The sequence below is a fragment of the Cygnus olor genome, chromosome 11 (assembly GCF_009769625.2).
Source record: "Cygnus olor isolate bCygOlo1 chromosome 11, bCygOlo1.pri.v2, whole genome shotgun sequence".
Taxonomy (NCBI): domain Eukaryota; kingdom Metazoa; phylum Chordata; class Aves; order Anseriformes; family Anatidae; genus Cygnus; species Cygnus olor.
The window spans coordinates 981,684-1,007,186 of NC_049179.1; the positions used below are offsets into that span (position 1 = coordinate 981,684).

Here is a 25,503-nt window from a genome sequence, read left to right on the forward strand (position 1 = left end):
CCACTTAAGCTCACATATGCCATCACAACAGAACTGAAGTGGTATGTTAGCGGGGAAGAGGTCTTGCTCCTGCTCTTTTCAGAGGGGTGAATTTGAGTTTCTAGTATTTAAATCCACAGTTTTGCATTCAAGCAGCCATCACATTCTCCTCTGCAAGTGCCAAGTGATGGCACCGCAGAGAAAGCAAGCACCATCTGTCTCCGCTGCATGTGCTATCCATGCCGTGCTTTGCAGTGGGAAGAAAGACGGGCCCTACAGGAGGCTGCTGCTCTTGCCACTGCCTCTGCAACTCCTCTCTGGGCCCACATGGTAAGGAGCAGCGGCTGGGGCAGAGCAGGCGAGGCGTTGACTCAGCAAGCTGTGGTGCGGAGGCAGACCCGTACCAACAGAAGGGCAGGCACATGCTAACTTCCCATTACAGCAACTGAGCATCGTGAACTGATTTCCTGCACCACCGTGTATCCTCAGGATCAGTGTACTGCCTCCTGGGGCTAGTGGCAAACCTACAAACTGTTCCCAAACCTGGGGGAAGTAATATATTTTTTTGTTTCCCAAGTAAGAATTTTCCCAGAAACTGCATTCCAAAGAGTGTAGCAAATGGGAAAGGGAGAAGCAAGAGAAAGGTTTTCTCGTTCAGTTCAAACCTAGTCTGAACCTCCTTGAAACATCACTCAAACATTCGTATAGTACCAATCCTAAACACAGCTTCACTTTTTCAAATAGATATTAAAAGTAAATGTTTGATTATCAAATTCTGGATAAAAATGTTTTCTAATTATAACCATTTTCTTTCACTCTTTTTTTCTGTGTATATCTTGCAATTACTTTTATTTAACAGTTTGAATCTAAATATAAAACACTGTGGAAGATTCTTGAATTAAAATGGCATTATCTTATCAGGCAGTATTACTGAGCTTTGTATAATACACACTATTGGGAATATACAATTTATTTCAGCTACTGTTTAAGCTATGATTTCCCCAATGTTACAAATAAGTTAGCTCCTTATTGTCTATTTTGAAAAGTTCAGTTTTGTATTTCAAAATGAGTCTATGAAATTCTGATTAAAAGAAAATGCTTAAGCATACATTCAACCTTAAGCATGTGATTCCCCTGAAATAAATGGCTCCACTTACATACTCAAAGGTAAGCTTGTGCTTAGTGCGCTGTTGAGTTGGGGCCTCAGACACTTCAGAGATTTTAATATCACATTTGCAAACCAGATGGTACTGCCTTAGTTTAGTAACAATGGAGCAAAGTGTCCTTCGTTTATACTTTAATCTTAGAAAACGAGATCAAGACATTTTCAGCAACTAGTTGATTGATACTATGTGAAAGCTGAACAACCTTGTTAATTAGGCAGTCCTGCTGGAGTGTCTGAAGTGCACTGCAACCTATAATTAAAATATAACATTACAGTGATCTGCAGAGGCAACCTGTTCTATCCCCCCTCCAGCAGCTGCCATGTGATACAGCTACAGAGGTTAGCAGCTTTCAGTTTCATAAAAGGATTAATCAGACTGGAAAACCAAAGACAAAAACTGGCCTTCTCCTGCTAAAGATCTGAGTATTCAGCAACCACGTTCTGTTTTATTTGTTTGGATTCCCAGCTCCCAAACACGAACGACAAAAGCAACTTGTGGACCCCAGAAGGCTCACTCCCGAAGAAGAGCCTTTCTGGCACAGCAAGGCAGGGACCGCCGAGGAAAGTTTCTCGGCTACACTGGCTCAAGGCAATGAATATTCAAGAGTGCTTACCTTAACGAGGGGACAAAATCTGTGGGGAAATTGAATGCCTGGCAGCAGAGGGAAGAGGGTCAAGTTCAAGTAATGACACACGGTAGAGGTTGGTTTTGTTGAGACTGTCCTGGAATTGCTTCGTTAGGGCTGCAGTGAGAACCACAACGGGAAATTTAGCACACAACTTCTTTAGATAAGTTTTCCTCAGCTACTTAGTAACTTGCTTGGTTTGCAGATCACATTCCATATTTTCAACTCACTCAGCAAGCTTAGAACAAAGCTCACAGATGGATGTGCTATTTTGATGCAATTAACTGTATATTTAGATATATTCTTATTACACTTTTTGACTCTGTATAGAAATGTTTAGTTTAAAATAACACTGAGACAATTGATGTTTCTGTAGTTTTAATTACTCTCAAAATTCGTACCCACTTTCTGAGCTCTGGAGGCTGGGTATTTGGCTTGGATATTTGTTTTGTCTTTATTTAAAGACACTGTGCAATTGAAAATATCCTTTCTGGAGATGGCAAAATGTGATGCAAAAAACAACAACAACAAAAACATTTAAAGTCAAAACTCTGAATACTAGGTAAACTGGAATGTGTTAAGATAGCTGAGACTTCATATAATAAAAAATGGGTTGATAAATTTAGTCCAGAGTATCTTTCTCAATAAACAATACCAGCATCCCTGTAGGTAATATTGTTTCTAATTCATTGCATATCAACGTTCACAACACAGTTTATTTCAAAAACTGAAAAAGAAAAACAATACAAGCCTGTTAAAACCTTATTATTTATTTAAAAACAGTAAGGAATGTGTCTTAAGTTATAAGAAATTACCTTATTTTTATTGGTTCTGAGCTCTGGGAGGAAATGTGTATGCAATTATAGTATGTCTTCTGCATCCGTCTGCTGAGTTTATAGTAAGAATAAATCTTGGTTAATCATGTACAGTCTTGTATTTGCTCATAACCACAACAGTGATGTGTGTATGCACGGAGCATCCTGCTGTTTGTTATTGGATTTTTCCTGATTCATATAGTATTTCATGTTTTGCTACTGAAGACATAAAGCTCTCAGTCTTGTGTGTTAAATACAATCACATCATTAAAGTGACCAAAGTTCCCAAACCTTGCTGATTATCATAATGTACATATGGATCAATGTATTTATTTGCACATTATTTTTTTTTTGAAGGGTGGGATGGGTTTACATAAACGGTAATGAACGTTAGCTGTGTCTCCTGATAGAATAGCAATGTGTGCCTGAAATAGAAGAGAATATTCTTATTTACAGCTTGACTTTTGTGATATTTCCTCTGAATTTTCAGTTGTAGATTTTAGAGTAACCTTATGTTCAATGAGGAAAATTCTCTTAGGCACTGTCTGTTTTAAGGCTGACTCACCTTTGTGGTTAATTTTTTTATCCCCATGTCCTTGCTTTTCCAATATCTTTGAGAGTTTTAGTCTGGTTGAAAAGTCTCTCATTTTAAAAATCAAAACTAAAATGCAGAATTAAAATTCTCTGCTCATAATATTATTAGATTAAACTTTGCCTTTGCAGTTCTAAAACAAAGCAGACGTGGTATTCTTTGAATCCAGACCACACAAAAGCCAGGCCATCCACCAGGTAAGAACTCCTCTTGCTCTTGGGTAAGCAGTGGGAAGGACATGCCAACCTTTCTGTGGTCTGTAAGATGATGAGTCCTAGTTTTAATTATTCATTACTTAGATATGTCCTGGGAGATTAGTACTCACAACTATAACTTGTCACAAAGCTGTCTAGATAAAATTTATCGCTACCCCAATGCTGTTTTACTAAATCTAAAAAGACTTGTGCTATGCCATATGATTATGGTCAATAATAAGGGAATCTAAGATCTGACATGATGCACATTTTGATTTTCTTGCTTGGAGCGCACATACAGAATAACACTATTTGGGGCTCTGGGCCTAAACCCATGGGAGCAGGGGGAGGCATCACATCTCATGTTCCCTTTCAGAGGTGCTTTCCTTTGCCTATACAAACCACTTCACAGCACGGAAATACCAGATGCAGAAAAAAGGCAGAAAATACTGACTTTGCACTTGTACAATTTTTTAGGATATATTTAGATTAAGAATTAATATTCCAATTGGTTGATTTGCAGGGAGTTCTGCATGGTATTTAGATGCTAATTACTACACAATTAGAGGGCTAAGGTCAGACAGATCTTCCAGTAATGGAGCACAGAAATATACAGTGTTAAAATATCAAAATTATCCACAAATACAGATCTGAGAAGGTTTTTAAAAAGTCTACCACACATGGGTTTCTGCAGTTCAGAGGCCAAACTTTGCTCTTGTTAATTGTACTTAAGTCAAAGGGAACAAGATGTGATGGTTCCGACTGCAGAGCGGGGCAGTGCAGGTTCCCGGCCTCCTCATGCTGCCAGCCAGCATGCACACGTTTGGGTTTTTGGCACTTACACTCTTTCACTCACTCTTCTCTGGCCAAACACCACACGTGCCCATTCAACATTTTTTCTCTAACTGCCACACAATGGATCTGCATGTTTCTTACTCAAACATCCAAGGAGAGATTACTGTGCAAAACAGAGTTAATACTGTATCTACCATTTCTTACATCTTCCCCCGTAATCTGCGTGGAGCAGAAAGATTTTGAGGTTAAAGAATGCTGACATCAGAAGGCAGAACAATCATAGAGCATTTGAGAGCTGGGTGCACGGAGAGGGCACAATCTGTTTTATTACCACCATATCTTATTATCAGAACCTTTCCAAATGCACAGATTTCTATTTTTCACCATAAGTTGCAAAGAGGTAACTTGAGTTCTTTTCTGGTTGAAACATCTAAAAATCTGTCCTGCATTAGGAACAGGTTTTGTTTCCTTCCCAGGAACAGGCTACCCCAAAGATGCTACTCTTGCATTTGAAGCTGCTGAAACTATATCTAAATGGGAATACAGATGAAATGATATAGAAAGAAATAGCTGCTGCTGTCATTATCCAGGGAAACTGTGCCTGTGTGGAAAATACCTGCTGAGGCCTGAAGGAGGGAAGAGGGTCCCATGCCCAGCACTGAGGGTGCGAGCAGCAGCCCCTGCCAGGGGTCCCATGCTGCTGTTGCCCCTGCTTTGTGGGCACCTCTGGGATAGGAATCAAGGTCTGGGAAATCTTCCTTGAGCCCGAGTGATGAAGGGTCCGTGTCCTAAATAACAGGATTGGCTTCACTTCTCAAATGAATAGTGTCCTACTCTATTCAGCTGTGACCAGAGCAACATTCATCAGCAACTGCAGAACACCTTCTTTGTCCTTCTAAGGAAGGAAACAATCAGGCTAAGTGGAACTTTTCCCTAGTAACTAAGGCCACGTACAACTTGGGAAACTGAGGGAAAGTTACACCAAGCTTTGTTTCCCAATATTCCGCTCTGCAGGGCTGGGACTGGCTGTGCTCAGGCCAGCTCTGGTCTGGAGGCTTCATACCACTGCTAGCGCAATGTTGAGGCACTGTTGCCAGCTGGAGAATAAAGCTCATTTCTCTGGGCTCAGGCTCTGCTTAGACCTTTCAGAATGGAGCTGTGGTGCAACTGGCCAGCGTGGGGGTGTCCACGGCACGTCCCCAGCCTCACAGTTTCTTGTGGAGGAGCCCAAGGAGTTTCATGCAATAACCCAGAACTGCCTGGTCTTGTCCCACCAGTTGTGCCTGTTTCTGCTTCCCCAGAACCCACTGATGTCTAACTTCTGGGGAGAGGCAGAACTGAAAATCCACCTAAGTTTCAATGCTTGCCAAGAACAAATGTTTTGCTAAAATCATAGAAATCGTAGAATGGTTTGGGTTGGAAGGGGCCTTTAAAGATCATCTAAGTCCAACGCCTCTGCCATGGGCAGAGACATCTGTCACTAGATCAGGTTGCCCAAGGCCCCATCCAACGTGACCTTTAACACTTCAAAGGATGAGGCATCCTCAACTTCTCTGCAGTGCTTACACTAGCTACACTTTGTATTTCTAACTGAAATATTTTTCCCCCTTGATCTTCCATAGCATGGCTGCTCTGTGGCAGTCAGAAGTATGATGAGCTCAGGGCATAAGAGTCCTTTTAAAATCGACACTTATCCACCGAAACTGGGGCTGCTAGGATTTATATTGGGCACAGGAGCCATTTTAATGGATAGCCCTTGACAAATCTGATTTACAGATTAAAATAACAACATTATGGCATTTATAGAATGTATAAATTTAAAGCTGAACTGCAATAGCCATAAAATCTCGGGTGCTTTTGTTACAGCTGTGACTAGCAGCAAAACAATATAGCAGCTAAGCATTGCAATTAATAATCTCCAACTGTAACACATTCAAAAAATCAGGGTCCCTTTCAGAGTGCATTACCAGGTGTCATGTCACATCAGGCTTTCTTCAGGCAATAGCTCAGACCCGACATAAACAGATGCAAAAGACAAAGCTCAGAACACTTAGTAATACGGATTCAAAGAGACACCATGTGGTCTTATTATTCAGGTTTAACTATTGTTCTGTACTGTTTGTTTATCACAGGGCTTTCACTTTCCTTTAGTCACATCTACAGAAAACATGGTCACTAAGCAATCTAGTCCGTAAGTGTGGGTATACTACATATGTCTATTCTATTTTAAATCAGGACTCACGCTGTGCTCATATACTTCGGTAGTTAGCCATCAAGAAGCCAGCTGCAAGTCCTTAACTTCTAGGACAAGCTGCTCAGCCCTCAGCCTGCAAGCAGATGCACCAGGCAGCTGCCGGGGCTGGTGCAGCTCGGTACCAAGGGGCCCTGCACCAGGAGGGCTGCTGGGGAGCGCTTCTCCATGCCTCCCTGTGCAAAGACAGTCTCTGTAGCTCCTGATGGAGGAAACGTGGGTGCCACAGTGCTATAAGAAATGTGACAGTCAACACTACAAATATGTAGTTCATGAGATAGATTTTTAAACATCTTCCTTTTTCTGTGAAAGGCTTTCTCCAGGCAGGCAAACCAGAACATTTTGCAGTACCAGTTCTCTCTGTAGTGCATCCAAAGCTTCTCAATTCATTACCAATACAGGGTATTGCTGGGTCAGTAATTCCCATTCTGGTTTGAACCAATTCACACTGGAAAACCCAACACTTGAAAAATGCAAGGGGTCAGCTGAGGGAGCAGACCTGCGATGTGGGATCCCAGCCAGGGAGAGGCTTTAGTTCCCATTGCCTGCTCTGCTATTAGAGACCAGCAATCATTTTGCATGCGCTCTGGTCTATGTCAGGTTTCTGGAATTAATGATAAAGTTAGGTGCTGCTGAAAATAAAAATCCCCAGAAGAAATTCTCAGAAAAGCATGCAAATTGAATGCAGTTAATTGTGGCTGTTACAATGATTGTATTTAATTTGCAGCATCTTTTGATTGTACACGGCAAGAGATAGCATTGGCACCACACTAATAGGAAATAGCTAGTCAGAGAATACAACAGCCTGCCATTTCACGTTGCATAATTAAGTATCCTGCTCACCTTGCTAACTCGAGGAGTAACCACTTGCACTTATGCAAAAGTCACCCACCTTTCCTAACCCCTCCTCAGCGGGATGCATAGATCACCATCCCCATTTTGCAATTAAGGAACCTGAAGCCCAGGTTTAAACATTGCTGAAGTAGCAGAGATGACAATAATTACTGTCATGGTCTTACACAATTTCCATCCAAGCCCAAATAGTGAGAGTTCTATAGTGAAGCTTCTGCCCCACAAAAATCAACAGCTAAACTCCCTCCTTACCCCTGTTCTTATTCATTGAACCATAATAATGACAAGGGAGCTATTTGCATGTTTAAAGAAGCAGAACTGAATGCTATAGACTCCTTATAATTAGTTTCACGGCAGCTGACTGTAAAAACACGTAATTTAGGTTCAAATAATATGTACTCTTTAAAACCTCTAAAATACCCTTCCTTCTGTTTTCTCACTCTGAAACCATAAAAACCTAGCACGGTGAAGCTGAAAAGTGTTCAGTGCAGAAAGGTAGAATGCTGGGCTCTGGATGAACATATTGTGAGTCTGAAAGCTGTATAATCAATTAGCATCCTACTGGAAACCTGACAGCCTGTCGTGACCCATTAGGAGGTATCCTGTGCTCTCAATATCTGTGGGTATTGGGGACCATTTACACAGATACCAGGTAAGCTCTTACAAAGCAGAATATGATAAGGTCAGCTCTTTGTTTTATTTCTAAGTGCTTTTCCAAGATGTTTTTCTCTCTGGTGGAATGAACATGGCAGTGCAGCTAAAAATGGCAACACTGTATTTCAGGTAAGCGGGTTGAAAAGTCATTCTCGCTGGGAAATGAACTCATGACCTTTTCAATGAAAGGTAAAGCTCAAACAGTAAAAGTTTGCATCTAAGATGCACTAAATAGATCATTGACTAATAACTCAAGAGGGCAATAACAACAGAGCCTGCCTAACAGCTCATGCTAATGCAAACATAATGTGCCATGTAAAAAGAGATTAATCAAGTTTTCCTACTGGAAAACTGACAGCCTGTCGTGACCCATTAGGAGGTATTCTGTGCTCTCAATATCCATGGCTACAGGGACCATTTATGAGCTGACAAATTTGGGTGACTGGTAATACTACACCAGGACAAAAATAAAGTCTGAGATGGGTGTCAGATTTCTGGTCCTTTCCAGCATTCTGCTTACAGACCTTCCCTTTCATTCATACTCATTAATGTACGTACACCGTGGGTACATGCATACATGTACCTTGTGTTAATTGCAACATGGTGCATTTACTGTGCAGTTCAAGTAGAAGCCTTCACTAGTTCCTAGAGCTTTTCCTTTTATGATCAGAGGTTCATAAGCTCAGTTTTCAGCAAAGAATTGCCTTTAAAACTGGTAAGTACATTCAAACCATATCTGATTCCCTTCACAAAAACAGAGAAAACAACCCAGTTCAGATTATAATTTAATGTCAGTGATGAATAAATAAGATTTAATGACAATATCAGCACTCTTTGATGAGGGCAACCTCAAGTCGCTGGCTCATCTCTTCCATAAATTGGAATCCACTCTGATTAGACTGCATTTGGCATTCTGCTGTGCATTACTCAGTTAATGCAGCGCTTATACTAGCTACCCTTAATGAGGCAGCAGCCGTGCCTTCGTTTTTAAGCAAAAGCTTATCTACGTGTCTCTGGCTGATTTTGTGAGACAGCAGATCCTCAGACCCTGTTTGCTTTCATCTGAATACCTGAAAATACTGTATCCTGCAGAAGTGAAAGGTACAACATTGCGTCCTAAAAACCAGACTGCCACATGCAAAGTGCTGTGCAAAAAAAAAAAAAAAAAAAAAAGTGATACTTTTAGATGTTTCAGCTCTTCTCTAGTGTGATTATGAAAGCAGTGTTTTACCTCCTTCTTGTGCGTATCACATTGTGATTACTTTCTTGGGGAGTTGCTGGATGAAGTAGTTAAGCAAACACTAAAAAAAATAAGCAATAGTTTCACATAGCTATGTTCTAAAGTAAAGTATGTTTCAGTGATTTAGAGGCTTTTGAGCTAACTGATTTAATGGCCTTATATAGCTCCAGTCCATCAAAAAATACTGGGAGACTAATTCATCACCCCCCTGCCCCTGGCTACTACTGCAGCTATTTATCCTAGTGCAATGCCAGCATCAAAGGCTACCAGACCAGAATTAGAGCCTTACACATTTATTTAAGTGAAATTACAAGGTATAGCGTTACAATGAGCTGGGATCTGTAAGCTGATGGAGACTGGACCATCCAGTCTTAATTATAACAACCCTTTTTTACCCCAGAGACTCCACAAATCATGTATATTTTGATTAAAACCAACATCACTCACTTGATAAAAAATATTGGTAAAGTAGATGCACTATCATAGCATATTTATCTTTAATTTTCCTGACACAAACTGGTCTTAATGTAACAAACCACGTAAGAAATCACTTAGGGTACAGCCATGTCCAACAGTAGTGTTATGGCAGCTTAGGGCATGTATTCAGCAGTGGAACAGATCCATGCCTGGGTTTAGAGCCCCTTTTGGGTTTACTTTCTATCTGTATAGATTGATACCAGCTTGGGCAAATGCATCATGCATTATAGGCACACTTTTCACTCCTGCTCAGGAATATTCTATTTTATGAATGACAATTTCAAAATATTTTGAAGTTATACTTCATTTTTGGACATGATGTTTGAAAGCAGATGACATCCTCTACTGTCAGTTAAAACTGATTTCTGGAAAATCCCCCTTTATGACATGCATTCTTCTTTAATTCTCAGTTTCTAGCATGATAGTTGGTATGGTTTATTCTAAGTGATAAGATGTTAAGCTTGCTATGATTATATTATTAACATAGGTATAGCACAAAAATAGTGATGAGAAGTCACTAAATGTTGCTATAAAAAATTTGATAAGTTGCAGTATTCCAAAGTATTTTTGCCATAAAATATTTTTATAAGCTGAGATTCAAATCTATTAGTTGAGAATTTGTTATCAGCAGCAAGATCTCAGATAAAACCAAATATTTACCTCCCTATATACATAAAAGAAAGCTGCACAAGTACAGTCCGAAGCATGGTACAACTGTAAAGAGTTTCATCTACAGCAGCACTATCAATAAAGTCAGCCATGTCTGATGGATTTGAAGTACCCTCCCATACCTTCTATATTTACTACACCTAATCATCATTACAACAGAGTGAGTTGTACCAGTGTGCCATAAGCTGTCACCGAGTATCATGTACTTCTAAATTTAAATCTTGGACATGAGACAATAAAGAATTAGAATTCTTAATTCATGAGATTTCTTAACCGTTTCCAGTTACCTAAAACTGTATCACAACAGTCAGACCCCTTGAGTATTGTAGAATAAAGTCTAACATCTCTTTACCAAGCCAAAACTAAGGTCTCAGCTGCAGGTAGTAAACAGGAACTACCTACGCTCAGATGCCAAGCCTGCTCCCTTCACATCGTCCTGGACACGCAGAAGGTTATCCTCTCATCAGTCTCACCCTGCCTTCCACCTTTGCCTTCACTAAGCCCAAGGGAAACCATTCTCCAACATGCCCTTAGTTGGGTGAAGAAAATCCTGTTCACCTCTACTGACACCATGGACTCAACCCTGCAGCATATTCCTTCAAGGCACGTATACCTCACTCTTCATATTCTGCTCACACAGCTGCCAGCTAGCTGTGCAAAGCCCTGGAGCATGTGCAGATAATGCAGGCATTCAAGACAACGTATGCAGCGGTGGTTGTTCATACCGGTTCCTTCTGTACTTTTTTGACACTTCATTTACTGACCCATTCGTGCGGACTCCTGCTACTTTAGGGAATGTCAGAGGGCATACAGCTGAGGGCAGTCTGTACCTCAGCTGAACTGAATCACCGAAAAATTGGGGCTAGAAAGGACCTCTGCAGATCATCTAGTCCTTGCTTGTTCAAAGCAAGTCTAACTTCAAAGTTGGATCATGTTTCTCCAGGATTTGTCCTGCAATATCGTAAAAACCTCCAAGCATGGAGGTCCTAGGGCCTCTCTGGGCAGCCTGTTCCCTGCTGCAGTGCTCTCACGGTGAAAAATTATTTCCTTACCTCCAGCTAATATTTCTCTTACTGCAACTTGTGTTGATAGCTTCTTGTCCTTTCACTGTGAGCTCCTACAAATCTGTCTCCATCTTTTTTGTAACCCCCTTCTTTAGATAGTGAAAGACTGATTTTATCTCCCTGAGCCTTCTCTTCTCCAGGTTAAACAAACCTACCTCCCCCATACTACTCCAGCCCAACCACCTCAGCAGCCTTCCACTGGACTCCTGTATTTAGGCATCCCCAAACTAACTGCGATATTGCAGGCAGTCTCAGAAATGCCAAGGAGAAGGGAAAGCTCAGTTCCCTCGCCCTGATGTCCCTCCAGCCAGCTGTCCTGGTCTCAGCAAGGCGAGGGCATCACAGGGCAAACCTAAGCCTGCGTTAACAACATTGTTGGACAGTTGACATTGATAAAGTGCTGTTTATGAGGAAACCAAGATTTTTTTTGTAATCATAATATGTTTCACCCGTTATTCTCTTACCTTACCATTTTCCCTGTAAATTCAGATTACTGTGACATCTTGGCAGGCCTGGTTTGTGGGCAGTTCTTTCCCAATCCAGCTAAAGCAATGTGATGAGAAGCAGAAGAGATTGCAATATGCTAACATTTTAAATGTGCTTTTGAAGAGGCCTTTGGGCACAGATGTTCCATAAAACTGTATTTATTATTATAATAATCTGCTGAAGAGTGCAGCTGTTTATTCAGGGGTCTGAATATTGAAGACTCCCTAAATCTAATGATTCCTAGTCTGCCCCACTCACTACTCACTGCAGTTCCAACACTAATAAGAAATACAAGTGAGAAAAATCTGTATATACCAACATACTTCAGAGCACCACGGAATAAATATTGACTTACAGTATAAATGCTGAAAAAAAAATCTTTCAGAGGGAATCCCTTCAAAATACAAGTGGTATCAAAACAGCTTCTGAGGAAAAGTCTCAAACCCACAACACAGAGGCATTATTTGAGTTTTATGCCCAAACTGTAGAAGTACATTAATAGAAGATGCCTGCAAATACTCTGCCTTGTAACAGCACTGATACACATGGGCAAAAGGCTGGTTTACAGCTTCCCTCAAGATGCTGTGGAGATGCAGTTTTAAGTACACAGGACTTTTACAATAGTGCCTGCCTGGTAAGTCAGTAGTTTTGGACAACATTACTAGTCATGATTTCTTCATATTAATTCAGGGAGGGGAACAATAATTTGAAAGTCAGAAATGTGCAAAAATCTATGATAAAAATACAAATGGCACATTTTTTTCCCTAGATGATGTGGCAAGTCCTTGCTCAAGCAACTTCAGAACTGGATTACTAATCTCATCTGGCATGCCATGACTGAACGATTTTCTGTCAGTCAATGATGAGATAAGAGATTGCAGAACAGTTAGAAAAAAAAATGAGTTTAAAGTTGTAAACTATTCTCATCTGTAACCACATCTGTTTTGCCTGACTCTAATTCTCTCTTCTGATTTTGTCCCCTGGAAAGCTGAGTGGGATCCGGAGCCCTCCCGTCTCTGCTACGCAGGTGCTACAGCGAGAGCTTCCTTGGAAAGCTTCTCCTTAGCTTTCTGCTGCCCTTCCCCAGCAAGGAGCTCTGGGAGCCCTCGGAGCACCTGGCTCTTTAGCCAGATGTTTGGCACGTGAGGCCGAGGGTTGCCTGCTGCAGATAAGACTGTGAACAACCCAAATCACAATAATTATTTACCTTTATCAGCCTCGACAGGGTTCAAACCAGCATCTATTTAATATCATATTTACAACTATTGTCAGGAATGATACCTGAGGTAGTCTCCAGAGGAAACTGTCTGCAGGTCTACAAACCTCCTTCTGAGCCTGTTCTTTTATATTCTTTCATGCTCTCAGCCCTTTCTGAAAGATCCAGATTTTTCATATCCACCCAGTAATGAAAACATGTTATTTTTGGAGATATTAAATTCATATGCTATTGCAATTCCAGAAACATTGTATTCCACTGTGGAAAAGTGCTATTTGTTCATCTGTTTGTGAACTCTACAGTCTGTAGGTTCACTGGGGGACTGAAATACTGCTGAAACCCTCTGCCTGTTCCTCCTCATTTCTGCAGAGAAATCTAGCAGAAAACTGTTAATTCCTCATTTCACCATTTTCATAATAAATGATGCAGTTTCCTAAACAATACAAAAAGAAACATTCGAATTATTTGTTTGCTGAAGATTGCTACAGAGAAAGCTGATTTGCAAGCAGAAAGGGCTCGTGTTGTCTTGCACTGGGACCCAACAACTCCCACACCTCGCGCTCTCACTGTACTGAATCTACAGCAATAAGATTCTCTGTACGAGTGCCTGTGCTCCTTTCTTCATCTTTGGCCTTTCCAGCCAGGCCCATGTAAGGTTACAGACACAAACCAGCTGGCAGCAGGTTTCACAGAGGCTGTGCTCTCTGCACATCCCCAGAGCCCCCGAGGCCACTGGGCTGAGAGCCTCGTGCTGCCTCTGGAGGCTGGTGCGTGTCACAGAGCTGAGGAAACCCTCCCCAGCACCCGTGCGGCTACCGGCCCACGGCTCAGCCGCTACCTGAACCAGCCCGTGTGACTGATGGCCCAGTGCTACTCACACGTACAGCCTTCTTTGCTGCCGTGTGTGCACATTCCCCAGGATATTCATATACTTCAAGGAGGAAAAGGCCAGAAAAATAAATGAAGTTAGTCCAGGCAGAGGTGTTTCTGGCTGCAGTATGTATTTTACGATAATAAAAGATGCAGAAACCAGCAGTCTTCCCAGCAGAGCACCAGCTGGCTCCACATGCTGCAATAATAAGATCTGCTCTAAAAGCCTGGGCCTCAATATCTCATATACCAAGTACAAAAGCACTAACTGGACTACAAAGTGCTTACAACCATATCGGTGGTTCTGAGCTACCTCACAGTTTACCGATGTAGAATGAAAGTCGTTGGCATGAAGCTGGTGTCTTTGTTTTGTGCGCACTTTCAAGTTCAGTCTGTTAGGACTGTAGCGGCTTAAATCACAAGAGGCTTTCACGCTACAATATTTTATACCTGTTAACAAGAGCAACATACTAAGCATAGTTACGTAGTGCAAAATCACACAGTGTAAGGTCTGATGCCACAGTAGGCTAAGAGTGGAAGGAAGACCTGAAGTAGCAGTAAAAGTGGGTGCAGTGACACACAACTTGCTTCCTCTGGTACATAACTTTGCTGTACTTTCCCATAGCCATTGACTCGTTTTTCCCTACCTGTGGAGCCCATTTGCTGTTGGAACATCAGCAGAGAAAGATGGCTGCTGCTAAAGGACTACCAAGAGTGAGTGGATAATGGTTTCTAAGTGCTCAGCAAAGCAAAATACATTTTTACCAGAACAGTTAAAGGCACCTCTTTCCCCAAGCACCTGTCTTCCTGCCAAATTTCAGCTTCCTATCCTTACCACTGTGTCTTTTCAATTATTCAATAACAGTCACATGCAATTTTTCTAATGGGAAAAGTGACCTTTTTGCTTCACCTTATTCTCAAAAACAATGAACCATTTCTTGCTCGAGCTTTATTAAAATTAATTTTTAAACACGATAAGGAGTCACCAAGGACAGGAAATTTTTGCTTGAAAAGTGAAAGATTCAAAAGATACAAGCAGCTGTTCAAATAACCCCTGAGTGGAAATGGCTATGGTCTCAGGAGGTTGGTATTTAAGCTGGCATGTGATTTTAAGCACTTGAGCAATCCCTAAGAAACAAAAAATCAAAAATCACACACTGCAAATGACATGTAAGTAATGAAACCTTGATAACCTGGAACTGTAAACATAAGCCCAAACCAAGTAACTTCAATATTAATGCTCAAGTTACACACTCATTCAAGAGCTTAGTGTAGACACAACCTAATGCTGTTTTCAAATTGCTACGATATTTCACACAGTGCTATGGTAATATGTTCTGCTGTATACAATGTGATGTTAATTTTTATGCTTTACAGTAGAATGTGCATTGATGTTGAATTACGATTGCTGTGGGAATCGTAACACTGGAAAACATGTCTAAATCTAAGCTTTAAGGTCATGCTAGCATATCTTTTACATTTAATTTCCTTTAGGGAAAAAAAGGGGGAGGGGAGGGACAACTGGCCATTATCAACTTTGCCAGGAAAAAGAACTGAGATATCCCAGTATGGGTTATGTGGGGATCTTCATCACACTCCCACTTCCTCTCTTACCAGTTTCTTCTTTGCAAGTACTACTTTTGCAGAGACACCCCAATGAGGACTGCTCTGTGATACAAGGATGGGAGAAAGCTTTTAATCTTCACATGTAACCTCGAGGATGTTCTGGATTCACAGTCCAGAAAAGAAATGATGTGAGGCAAAGTTATATCAGCTAGTGACTCATGGAAAACTCAAGTCCCCGCTACGGAAGAATCACAGCACAGACGCACTTAAAACAAGGTGGAAAAAAAAAAAAGAATAGAGACAAGCAAAACTGACATTCCCACTGAAAAGAGCCTTTATCACTCCTCGAGTGATACAGGAGAGCAAGGTGCAATAGACTTTTTACAGCCAAAATGCCATTTTGTTGACTAGTGACCTCCTGTCTTCTTTGCACTTTGAAAGTGATTTTAACTGACTTTTGGATGTTCTCTTTTAGTTGCCTTTTTTTTTTTTTCTTAGAGTTAGCAAATGGCCTTGTTAAACATGCCCTTTTCTTGGATTCCTAGGTATTTTGGAGGAATATTACCAGGATCAGAATCCCTCTGTTTTTTTTTTTTTTTTTTTTTTTTACAGATTATATATAGAAATTATAGCTTGCTTCTTTTCCTCATAGGGGATGGAAATCCATACAAACAGCAGAACACTAAGGCCAAGGTGGAAAAATCAGCAGGTTAGAAAAAGAAAGGTAACATTGTGTTCTTTTTAGGTTTAAAAACAGCTTTCCCAATCCATACCGCTGCGGTGAAAGAGAACTGAGAAGAGTCAGAAACAGAGGGAATGAGTGGGACAGCTCTGTATAAATTTCATCACTTTTTCATCATTTGGACTCCATGTCTCTGAACTCTTTAATGATGTTTTATTAGAGCAGTACAAGTTGGAAAGAGAGGAGCACGTTCAAATCTGTATGCCTGAAACACCAGGAGGATTATCAGATTCCTGCTTTTTCACCTGATGTCTCCTCCTGGGAACCTGTCCGGTGCAGTTGAGCAGTTTTGTCTGTGTGTACACAGATAAATACGCACAGATGCCGCATACATCTGCTTTCCAAAACATATCTGTGAAGATCTTACGGCTTCTAAAAATATATACATGTTTGGAGAGCTACATATTTTTTTATAGTGTTTGCCGTCTCTCAGTTAAAAGTTTCTTCCCCTTCCAAAAACCGTATCTTGTTTTGAGGAAAAGGCATGTGTATCAGGGGTGGTCTGCCTCATAAAGAGCCACAGGGCTCGGTGCCAGCCAGCACTTTTCAATTATCAGGTCCAGGTGGGAAGTGTCAGGTGGTTCCTATGAAGGCTGAGGAACTGTGTGTCTGGTGGGAAGGTTTCTGTGAAGTCTGTTTTGGCTGAGGGAAAAAAGGGCTGAAATTTGATTTTCCTGAATTCAAAAAGCTCCCAACTGTTCAGCCTGGCTCCTGAAGGTGTGGTGCTAGATGTGGTTGGGCTAGGGGCTGGCCTCATACCCTGTGCTGTACTGACCTAGGTGTACTACCAAGTCAATGAGACTTGTCTGTGTCATTTCAGAGGCCTGGCTGCAGCAAACAAACACCTGTCCCTCTACCCCCCAAAATGAAACAAAACAAATGCACAAAGAAAGCAACCTAATCCCAAAGAATCCACCATGCACACATTAAAAATTCTTGCTAATGTACACACAGCAGAAAAAAATAAGTAATAAGCAATCATCTGAAATGACTTTTACATTATAGATTGTTCCCGAATGAGGCCTAATGGTGGAAGCATCATTGCAAACTCTTTTCCATTTGCAGCGTGCATTTATGGTAACTATTCTGCCCAATTTCCTGTACTTTTGCTGGCAGAAAGGGACAGATTCCCTCTCCTTTACTCTACGGCTCCTTCATGCTGCCTGGGCAGTACTGCACTTGTGCTTGGTCCCTTCCTGGGAAGCTGAGGATAGAACTGGAATGATTATTGTTATGCAATAACTATTTCTCCTTTATCTTTTCTGATAGGGGAAAAATGTACAAAACTACTGGCCACATCCGCAGTGCACCAATTAGAGATAGAGAGGACAGGTATTCAGTCTCCATGGATGGTTCAAGGTTAGAGAAAATCACCCACTTTTAGCAGATAACAGAATCCTAACAATCTGCCTTAAACTGGGATTGACTGTCCACTATCTGAGCTGATAGTAGGTACAATATTTCATCCAAAGACAGGTGTATTTGCCTTCTAGTTTTACCACTATGTAATATTATTTTGCTGACCTTGAGTCACATTGGCAAAGGAATTGATGTAACACGAAAGGATGTGACACAAGGCAATCAACAACATAACATGATATGAAAAGCCTTGAGAAGAACTTATGTCCTCAAGAACAGGACACCTACTACCCAGTCACATATAGAGTTTTGAACTGGGAACAGCTACCGGAAGATACAATATAAATCAATATATGTCCACTTTATTCACAAAATGATGGATAATGTAGCAGGCCAGCTTGATTTACCTTAATTTGCAAATCGATTCACTACAGTTTTTTGAAAAAACACTAATCAATTCCAGATCAAAATAGACTGAAGTGCAGCAGGAACTGCTGGCCCCAGCTGGGCAGCAGTGACCCTACAGCTATGCCCCCGGGAAGGCTCATGGGGCCAGGCAGCCAGCAGCACCCAGTGCTGGGCCACATGGGGCTGCACTGCACAGCAAGCCCACCTTTGGGGAGCCCTGGGTGCTGCCTGACACTGGGGTGATATTCCTGTGGAGGAGTTTGGCTGTGCAGAGGAGTTGGAACCGCAACGTGTGAGTTTGTGTCTCTTACTGCTCAAAGACACCACTGCAACACAGGCAGATCCTAACAAAGAGCAACCCGCTGGCTACCCTCACAAACCCATCCCCTCACCTCTGGATTCTTGCAGCACTTTGTTGTGATTTCATGTGGAAAATGTCGCACCTGGCCGGTGCCAGGCACTGCACAGGACAGCGGGGCTGGCCGGGCTCTCAGGAAGGGCAGGGACGCAGCGTGCCCGAGGCTCTGCCTGCCCCATGCCCCCAGGGCTCTCTGAAGTGGCACAGCCTGAGCTGCTGCCGGCAGCATAGGGGCTGTTGGTGGTACTACAGCCCTGCCTTTATGATGTGACTCAGGGGCAGGGGAGAACATGCCGCTGATAGCCATCTCCCATGTGGTAGAGGCCAGCTGATCTACGTCGAACTTTTTGTCAAAGCTATTCTGAGACACAGAATTACAAGACCTGATACATGGAGCTCTGTGGGATTTTACACCTGGAAAACAATCTTCAAAATGTCCTCGAATATGAACAGTACTTTCTGTGGAGAATCTGTATGAGAGCTACACATGGTCTCATCTATCACAGTACTGTAGCAACAGAAGTAATTACTGCACAGTCTTTGAACCAACAAATCCCTTATAAAGGGCTTGTGAGTGAGGGTGCAGAAGGAAACAAATTTCAAAGGACATGAAAAGTATTTCCCGTGCAAGGATTTTAAAGGGAAAGCAGCTGTAAGAATGAAGATATTCAGGAAGAAGATCAGTTGTGTTAAAATACTCAGATGCTGTTCTGTGTCTACGCCCAGAGCAGCACTTTACAAAATACTTGCAAACCAAACTTGAGTTCTTTCGTCTCATTTCACTCTTGGCTGTTCTTTCAGAGGACTAGGAGAATACAGCTGTAGAGTAACAGTTTAAAGACTGAGCTCTTGAAACGTATGAGGAAAATATGTCTCCATTTTGAAAATACAGATGGATTATTTCCACAGATGATTTGCAGATGTAACATTTAGCTATTTAAAGACTAGAGCTCTTTTTTTCTCAACACTTTTGGAAGAGCAGTAGAAAATTGTGTTTGTGGCAGGACTTAAGCTGAAATTGTAGAGCTGTTCCATTAGTACCCATAGCACCCATCACATTTTTGTTCTTTGTTTCAGTTAAGGGTTTCCCTTTTTTGTCTTTGCCTTTTCTCTATCTCACACTTGGCTCTTTTCTGCCCGTGTCCATAGCAGCATCCACTGGTAGATTGCAATGATGCTGAGACGGACTTCTGCCAGGGGAGGAACGGAATTGGCGAGCAACAGGCAATGCAATTCATGGTCATTCTGGGCTTTTTCCCTCCAGCACCATACCTTTGTAAGAGACAGTACCTGACTATTTCAATCCTGATAATCTTGGTAAAGTGGGACTCATTCTGGTTTCAGTTTTAGCTAATGTGTCAGTGGGAGGCCAATAAAAAGCAGCTAAGCAATGAAAGTTTATTGTGACATGTGCTAACAGGTACAACATTTAATGCAGGACATTTGACTGGCCTTCAAATGCTCCTAGGAGCATTTAAAAAAGAATATTATTGCTATATACAGCAAAGAAGGTGCTCTAAAAGTATCTATATTTCTTATTATTTTTGGTATCTAAGGGAAGATCCAACGTGCCAGGCAATTGTTACCTATTAAAAGATTTAATCGTGCCTTAAGACTCACATACAAGAGATCTCTGCACAAATACGTAGAGAAAAATATGAAGAAAATATGATGCATTTGTAACTATTTATAGACTTCATACATTTCTACTTGTAAAAATGGTTAAATGTGGTTAAATCAACAGCTTTAAAGCAAATCTGGGATCATTAGAATAAGACTGCCCACGTGGCTGTGTGGAAGAGTTTATATAACCATGCTCTGATCATTTTGTCTAAAAGCACAAGAATATTTGGGAGAGAGGTAGATGGAGTAGATAAGAGGTGGATGGATGTTGAGGTCATTATTGGAAGATGGCAGGCATAGATGAAAGGACACAGAATAAAAGGCAAGAGTAAATTAATACAGAGGGGTTTTGTGGGATGTGCCAGAAGCAGTATGTATATAGAGCTGTATTACTTAGATGTAAGTACTAATGCATTCAGGGGGCAGGGGGGCTGAAAAACATAAGGACTCAAGGGATTGAGTGTCCTGTCACCCTGAGGAGTGGAAGGGAGCCAAAGAAAGAATCATTTGAGGTGAAATAGCAAGCAAAGCTTACTGACTGTGCCATTTATTTGCTTCACATATTTACTTCTAGCTGCAGCCATCTATTCAGTATTGGCATGTGTCCAAAGAAAATTTTGTGAATCTCACAGATTATTAAACCCTTCCTTATCCCTATTACCAATAATATCTCACCAAAACAAAAACAAACAAAAAACCACAGAACCAACACCACCTTCACCTCCTCCTTAAAAAAAAAAAAAAAAGAAAAAAGAAAAAAAAAAAAGCAAGCCCAGAAAGAGCAATCTTAACTATGACACATTTCATAGGGGTCACATAACTGGAATTCTTTCAGATGACAAAAAATGAATATCCCAAGACAAAAGTAGTTTATCAAAAACACTTCAGACGTGGTTTTTAGTTACCACAAAGTCTTCTCCCTTCAATCATGTTTGACAATGAATCCTGGGTATTAACAATGATCACAGCTGCCATGGTACACGACAGAGAGAAATCATAGATAACTGGATCTTGGATTGAGACATGGAGGACCTAGAGAGGGACCCAGAGAGGAGGTGGATGTGAGGACCACCTGAAGTGGGTGCTGTACCTATATACAGAAGTTTTTTTTTTTTTTTTCCTGGACTATTTAGTTTAAAAGACAAAACAGCAGGGAGAAAAAAGCAATTATCTATACAGAGTGTTATCCATTTCTTTAAATATTTATATTTAAATTGAAATTGAAATCTACAGACATTAAAGGCTAAACCTGATAATCACCCAGTTCAGAGGCTTTTTCAAGGTTATCAAATAAAGTTAACCACAAGCTAGTTATAAGCCAATGACTCAGCTCATTCCCTGCTCAGTCCCAGTCCATTCTTTTAGCCACCACCTGTGTGATGCCTTAAGAATGGCAGCAAGCTTGCTTTTAACTGCTAGGAACTTTGACACTTCTGCAGACAGAAATGTGTAGCCCTTTAAAAGAAAAGAATGGTATGAATAAATTTGCAACTAAGCTATGCCATCACAGAAACCAAACTTTTAAAATGATGTGACCAAAGGCTGCAAATAATGATAGAGACGAAAATTGTGAAGTTGCTATGGTAACTATTAACAATTCAGACAGGCTGTTGATATGAGATCTTTTTAAATATGTCAAACCAAACATTTTATTTATAATTTAAAACCCTAACATTGACACTTTCCAGTTAACAGAAATTAAAAACAAATTCAAGATGTATCTTAATAAAGACTTGAGAGTTAAAGCTGAGACGACACTTCCATTCTACCTTGTCACTTTGCACATTCTAAAACACCTTTGAAAACCATCTATGCTAAAATTTTTCATGCCTGCCCATAGCCTGGAGAAAGGCATAAGTAAAAACATTCAGCTTCTTTTGAATTATCTTCTTTGGAAGAGGGAGAGATGGGAACATCTTGATTTTTAGCCCCTGACCTAATCACTTTGGTGTTTAAAGATCACACTGTGATTGTGCACTGCACACTGCTGTCCTTACTTGGAATAAGCTATAGTTGCTCCATTGTTCTCGCATCAGTGGATCTAGTTAACTTTACAGATGAAACGGGAAACCATTTCCCAGAGAAACAAATGTTTCAAGGCCCCAGTTTTGCAAAACACTTAAAACATCACTGAGCTTACTTATGTGCTTGAAATTAAGCATGAGATTAATTTATGGTGTGGCCTAATTTATTCTGAGTTGCAATTGCAAGGAGAGCAGCAGCACATTCACGTTGTGTTAAAGAAGCCAAGGTCCTTTCCTTCTTGTGGTCATGTTGGAGTGGGAAGAACTGTAGATCCCTGGCCTCAACCGAGAACCTGCTGAAGGATCACAGATCCCATGCACAGCTCTGCTGACAGATAGCCTCAGGTGCTATGGACACCCTATAGACACTTAGCCACCACTGTTGCTTCCCTGACCCATCTTTTGGCATCTTTATCAACAGAATGACACCTGTACCTTGGCTGTGAGAGTGTACATGGGGCTAAGGGGCTGTGGCTAACCTCATGTACCAGCTGGCATCAGGGTCCCTCTTGTGGCACCTCACCTGCCAGCATGGAGCATGCAGGGTCAATGCTAAGCTGCACAGTGGTGGATCATTCACCAAGTCCCATCACCCAATACTAACTTTATGGATAATTGATGTTTTAAGATACAAATGTGACAGAAGCAGATTAATAATTTACCAAGATAAAAGTAAAAATATACTTGTTAGGATCTGAAATAGTGAGATATGACCTAACTTTCAAGACCTTATCCTGTTCAGTTTCACAAACTAAGAATCTACAAGCTGGCAGGGCCTGGCTGAAGGAACATTTGCAGATATGTTAGTCATGGTTGCAATTACTTAACATACATTATTAGTTTGCCTAGGTTTTTATGGATCTTCTATAATTGGTGGAGATATGGGATGGAATTCAAGTGTCACTATTTCATGCTAGAAATTGAGGGAACAACGAGATACAAATTTTTAACCCGCATCTGTATTTATCAGATCATCTCTGCTAAGCAGAAATTAGGTCTGTTCAGAATCCATGTGGGAGAGACTGAGTGGCAAATGGAAATGAGAGAATATACACCTTCTGCATTACAGTAAAGTGTCACTCTGTCTTGGCACAGCAGTTCTGGGTGCATGCACTACATTCCCTCAACCTGACTATCCCCATGCCCCAGTATTGTAACCCCAGTTACAGCAGAAGCCCACCTCTGACATACCTGGTACAGACCAGCAGAGAGCGAGCTGTCCTTTCAACAACGGCGACAGCCATGGCCTCTGGCCTGGAACTACCTCTGGAAGCCATACGGCTCTTGAGAAAGAAGCCAGCGAATATAAATGGGGCTCACCTGACACAAGGGAACTGAATATTTCAGTTCTTTTCCACAGTAAATGCCCTAACCTCATGTTTGAGCCTACAGGATATGAATGCTTCCCGCTAAGCACTAAGAAGTACTACTGAAGCAAAAGCATTAGAGTCAGCTACTGGCAGAGCGGTACCGTAGCAGTATCACTGCAGCTCTGCAGGAAGAGCCACCAAAGGGTTACAAGAAGTGCCGGCCTGCTCCCATGGAAGTCAGAGCATGAACAAAGACCTTACAGCAGGCTTGGCTGCTGCATGGCCGTACAGCCAGGGGCCTGCTGTCAGGCACATTCCCAGGAAGATGACCATGCCAGCACTGGAGAACTTGCCACTTGTTCCACAAATTTCTACACTTATCAAGTGATAACATTCAAGTGGCACTGATCTGTTTATAAAATTACCTTTTCCTGTAGTGAAATCCTGTAACATGGTTATACTGCATGGACCCACGGCTAACTCGTTGGATGATACATAAATGCCATGAGACATTGGATGTTTTTACCTCACATTCCCAATAAATTATCTGTAATTTTATTGTTTTTATGTCTGCAAATCGCGTTTTTTTTTTTGAGCAAGATGTATTAGCACAGTTTGGATTTCCGTTTAGTGAAACATGCATTTTTCAAATGTCAAACTGTACTTTGCTGTAAGCCTTGCAATGGCCTCACGTGTCAGCGTTTCCATGGACAAGGCGAGCTCCAGAGGCTCCCACCTCCCCTCGCCTGAGCCATGCATTGTGCCCTTGGTGCTGCTGTTTCCAGCCCTTTGGAAATTCTACAGATACATCTGATGTGGTGTCACCCAGAAACTCAAGCTTTAAACAAAATGGGATTTGAACTGGGGGAAACTTTCACGTGGAAGCCTATCCTAACTACCTGGACTTTTCAGCTTTCCTTATGGAACATGGTATGGATAAAATGGGCTCCCAAACCACTTTCCTTGATGACACAGCCATTAAACCCTCATCCAGCTGATATTCAGTGACTGCATATTGACTGCAAAGTTTCTGGATACTGTTTATTGTATGCATATTGCAGGCTAACACGTCTCAATTCATATAAATTATTTGCAGGTGCTGTTAAATCTCTAGTAATCAAATAGCTTACATTTAATATTTCTAATTAGCTTATATAGTAGTCGTGATGGAAACATAGGCATACATTTACTGGTGTCCCCTCAGATATCCTTAAAATTGAGGAATGTCACTGGGGGCTTGTCCTAACGTGGGTGTTTTTTCAGCCCAGTCAGTATGCATATTAATGTGACTGTGATCATAGCCCCATTGTGCCTGCCAATCCCAATTAGCAGAATCACCCATCCTAAGGCTGAATTTCCTGCTGCATGTGCAGCTTACTGGGACATGAAGGAGTACTCTTGTAGTCTACAGGCCTCTGAAAAGCAGCCATGCCTCCGGGAACTGCGCTCAACTTTTCTCAGCTGTGAAATCTCTCTGTTGCAAGACATGTTCCTGTCACATATTTTTCCTTACGGCAGGGTGAATATTTCCCTTTTTTGATGACTAAATATCATCAGTGAAACATCAAGATAAACAGAAATATATTCAGGAGATAGCCTTGCTGTTAATCTTAAAGTTACCATTCAGCTTTGAAAACTAGGGCAGGATTGCTTATCACTGAAAACATTTGGTTTACAGCTGCACAATGAGTTATTACATCTGAAAATGAAATGGCATCAGGCTTTTTTTTTTTCCTAAAATTCAGTGTAGACCATGCTACTTAGTTTAGCACACAGTTAGTATTGTGTCACCTTAGCGTATCATATGCATACAACACAATTCATACGTGAGGCACCTACACGGTGCAGCACCAGCTTTCTTTTGCCAATGTCAAGTGATACTACTTTTGGTGATTAGGGATGTTGTAAGTCACTTGTATTGTACAAGAGCCTTTTGGCAAAAAGGTAGTGCCAAGACTTAAAGCAGCAACAACCCAAAGACAGCACATAGTGCAAAGATATGCAGTATCTTTTAATATCTCCAGGGACTTTCCCTAGATTTTGTGGCAGAGAGAGTGCTAAGAGATTGCTCGTAGCTCGTTTGCTCCTTCGTCTCTTCTCAACAACTTTCATTTAGAATCAAACACTTTTACTAGAGGGAAAAGGTATCTTTTCTGGCTTCATGGCCC

General features: G+C 41.3%; 1 long non-coding RNA gene across 2 annotated transcripts in view; it reads right to left on the reverse strand.

The window, feature by feature from the left end:
- Positions 1-25,503, reverse strand: part of LOC121076303 — a 102,031-nt gene that overhangs the window by 27,065 nt on the left and 49,463 nt on the right. For both annotated transcript variants that reach the window (XR_005823449.1, XR_005823448.1), the window contains exon 3: positions 1,759-1,887. This is a non-coding gene — a long non-coding RNA (uncharacterized LOC121076303). The remainder of the gene's footprint in view (positions 1-1,758; positions 1,888-25,503) is intronic.